Raw genomic sequence first — 4,092 nt, 5'->3', positions numbered from 1 at the left:
AATAAGCAACTTCCCAAAAAGAAAAATGGTGCAACTAAAAAAACGGAGGAAGTATTATATTTAATACATATTCATTTGTCTTAGAAGATCTAAAAAAGGAGCAAAATAGTGGTAATTTGGAGTGTTTTAGTAATAGGATAACACGGCCAAGGAATCTTTGTATCAAAGGGGATAAAGGAAGTGAACAAAAAAGGTAGCAGATTATACACTAACTTATACGAGGATAAATTATTTTGAGAAATGGGAAAGAAACCCTAACAAAAACATTGATCATGGAAGCCTTAAAAATTTTCTCGATCACATAAAAAAATTGAAATCGCTAACAGTAACAATTACTCTTCCATTTATCTCAAGAAAAATACATTTACAATAATAAATCTCTAACACGAAATTCTTTGCAACTTAATAAACATAGTCTGGTCAACTCTTACATACAAGGGGGTCATTTATACTTATGTGATTTCAAAAAATCACTTTGAGACCAGATAGCGGAGCTAAACATTTAAGAGAAAAACAATAAAAGTGCAACATTCAACCAAAAAGTGGCCTATTGGTACTTAACAGTAGCTAGATTGCCAGAACTCTACCTGAATCAAGCTGGAAACTGTCTACCCATTTTCTTAATCTATCCACAAATGTCGTGTCTTGGTTTCTTGGCTGAAACATAGATGAGACTTGATAGGGATTATAGTTTTCACCATGTTTCCCTTCGTAGAGCGCAAATGAAGAGAATTTTTTGTTGAAAAGGGCATAGGTTTCCTTATTATGAGTTTTCATCTGCAAAAATATGCATAACATAATTTAGAATATTAACAGCTTAAGAAAACAGTCAACACATAGTAAAAGAAACCGAAAAGGAAAAGGAAGACAAAACGAGAGATAAGGAAAAACAGGGGGGAAAAAAGTGAAAAATGGCAAATTTAACTGGGAAAATCAATTTACAACTCACTTGGTGTTTCTTAATTAACTGGGTTGCTATTGAGACATAAGCTAAGACAAGATAAAGGATGAAGCTCTTCATCAGTCAAGAAGATGTGAATAAGAAACAAAATTTTCAAGATTATACAGTTCCAAATATATTTAAACAAAATGATGACAATAAAAATTGAGCTTCCTGACACCACCTTGATTAATAAATATAGTGACAAAGTATTTCTTAAGTCCAGTCAAATTGAAGTAAAAAATGCAAGGAGATCTTTCCACCTTTACAAGGTTAAAAATGTACACGAAAATGGGCAAGGGAAAAAAAGAAAAGAAAAGAGACACAGTCAATTACAATAAGCACATTGTAAATCTGACCAAATTTACTTTATCACAATAACGGTAGATGTTTTATAAATAGAGACTATAGTCACCATAAAACGAAATGAGTGGGAATAGAAGCTCCATGGAGAAAGAGTCTGCAAGTTCAAAACTTGGGAAAGTTGGATGATATCTCCCGATGCCTTAACCTGAGGAAGCTTCTCTTAAGTTTCAGCAAAGATATTAACTAAAAGTCCACGGATATTTATGTGACTCATCCACAATTCTCAATGAACAAAACCAATCTATTAAAAAACAAGAGTGTATATGCAATCACATTCTGGAAAATAGTAATTACATGCTAAAATAACGCAGAAAGTAGCAAATTCTTATAAACATGCGAGTGGTGATGAAGAAAAATTGAACAGATATTTTCATACATGCTAGGCTCATAGTAACCTTTACTTGGAATTTATCATCAACCTACTACCAGCTCATAGTTGAGGGCAGCCGTAAGTCCGGCCTTTTACTCCTCATTGCCAAATTTTTCAAGCAAACCATGTCAACCGTCAAAGTTAATTCACACTGAAAACAGCACATATAATTTTTTTTTATTTTTTTATTTTTTTTTTAAAAAAAAATAAAAATAAAATAAATAAATAAATAAATCTTGAGGGGGTAACAGGGGAGATGACTAATAGAAGTACAAATATTAACTAGTATCATCCAGATCTTAGACACAGGAATAGGATATCAAAAGCCCCAGTGGAGCAGCAACAATTGCAACCATGGATGCTCTTGTTGCTAGTGCTAAGAGGTATGTAGCCTTATCCAATACACCAATAATAGCTTAGTAAAAGACTAGTTCTGAAATACTATACGAGAATCTCATAAGAGTGTCGATAAGTTGACCCATATATATTTAGTAATGCCAACATTGTTAAACGTGTGTCAAGCATCAAAAGCGTTGCTCATTCGCCTAAAACCTTCGTCAAAGGAAAACAGAAACCAAGAAACATAAATCACACAAACCACAAAGGCTTTACCTTTGCCAAACATTTTACTGAGACTCTTTTCCTGGTAGAGTTGTGGTTGTGCAAGATGCTTTAACTCTATGTCAAGATCAGAATTCACCTGCAATTCTCAACAGAGCATCAGATAATTGTGGTCAGTCAAGTCCAAATCTTCCCAATACTGAGCACGAGGTAACTATAGGCTGACCATTGGTAGCAAACAAAGCATGGCAATTGTACACATCTTAACTGATTTCAATCTCACATGTTAACTAGAGGCGGATCAAGTTTCTGATTCTAAGTATCCTCAAGATATAACTTTTTAAGCTAAGAAGAAATTGGTAGCAACTCAACCTTGTAACTAATAATTAACCCCAATCTTAAGATGAAGTATAACTCACAATAATTGACCCCTCTTGTCCACACCCCCAGCTCCTCCCGGGAGAAGAAAAAATATCAATGAGATCTAAATTAAGGTGGTGTTAGAGCGTTCTTGTAGGTGGCTTTGAGACCCTACATTCAGGTATCATTAGAGGTTTTATTTGATAAACAATTATGTAGTTTCAAGATCTAACATCCCTGTCATGTGCAGGTTATTCATTCGCTTGACAAAATCAGAGCAACCGCACCAAACACCCACAACCACACCATCAACGCACAAAATCAGAACAAATCGCACCAAACAGAAACTTTAGATTAATTTTCATATAAAACTCGGAAAAATTAGATCTAATATAATTGAAAATTAAAAACAAAACTAAACATGAAAACAATTAAAGGGCTAAAATGATTGAGGATTAAAACGAAAATCGATATTAGAATTAGAATAAACTCGAAAACTTCAGATCGAGAAAAAAAAAATTATCTCTGAATCCGCAAAAATTCATCACAAACTATCCAAAAAACCATTACTTGGAAACTTAAATCAACTAAAAACTACATAAATTTGAAAAAATAAAGTTAAATCAACTCAAACAATCATCATTTACAATATTCAAACTGAAAAAACTTCTAAATTGATTTTCGATGATTACAAAGAGAAACATCTTACCTAGCATCAGGAGCTTCAATTATAACCAATAGTGTTCAAGAATCGAACTGCCTAAGGAGGAGGACGCGAGGAAACGTTAATGGTTGATTGCAAAGCAAAGGAGCTTTAGGGTTTTTTTCAGTTTGAGGAAAGAGAAGGAGATCGAAGGAGAGAGAAGGAGATCGAAGGAGAGAGGAGGAATTTAGGGTTTCCATTGTTGAGAGGAGGAGAGATCGAGGAAAGAGAAAGAAAGAAGATAGAAAGAGTAAGAAAGAAAATAAAAATGGCCGGGGTTTTTTTTTTTCCAATAGCTTTCGCACCGGTTCAAACCGAACCGGTGCGATTAACTCATCATCCCCTCAATCCCGCCTATTTTTTTTCGCACCGATTTTTAAAAACCGGTGCGCATTTTGCAGTGCCTATTTCATTTTTTCTACTAGTGGAAGAGTTTGCGAATGTGGAGGTTTCACTTCCCTCCCCCCCCCCCCAAGCTGTGGGAATGGTATTTGATAGTTGGCAAAAAATTGACGAGTACTTTAGAAATTATGGGAAACAAGAGAGTTTTGGTGTAGTGCGCTCATGTGGAGCAGCAGTTGTGAAAGGATCTAATGCAAAGGATAAGCGGAATATCACTTGGACATGTGAATGTTATGGGTTTCCAAGTAGAAAGAGGAAGAAAACGAGTTGGACTTTTGTTTCTGATTCACAGATATGTGATGAAGTATTGGTTAAGAGGAAGAGCAAAAAAGTTGATTGTGGTGTGAATTTGAATGCTACGCTGAATAAGGCTGGTGAGTGGTTAATTAA

The 4,092-nt window shown here is 34.7% G+C and overlaps 1 long non-coding RNA gene across 1 annotated transcript; it reads right to left on the bottom strand.

Moving 5' to 3' along the window:
* Nucleotides 1-320: 320 nt before the first annotated feature.
* On the bottom strand, nucleotides 321-3,682 carry LOC110696561. The gene is made up of 3 exons (XR_002506327.1): nucleotides 3,307-3,682; nucleotides 2,289-2,376; nucleotides 321-777 (listed from the first exon to the last, which is right to left on the bottom strand). It is a non-coding gene; the product is annotated as an uncharacterized LOC110696561 (long non-coding RNA).
* Nucleotides 3,683-4,092: the final 410 nt, after the last annotated feature.

The sequence above is a fragment of the Chenopodium quinoa genome, unplaced genomic scaffold (assembly GCF_001683475.1).
Source record: "Chenopodium quinoa cultivar QQ74 unplaced genomic scaffold, ASM168347v1, whole genome shotgun sequence".
Taxonomy (NCBI): domain Eukaryota; kingdom Viridiplantae; phylum Streptophyta; class Magnoliopsida; order Caryophyllales; family Amaranthaceae; genus Chenopodium; species Chenopodium quinoa.
This window is presented reverse-complemented; position numbering and strand designations above follow the sequence as displayed.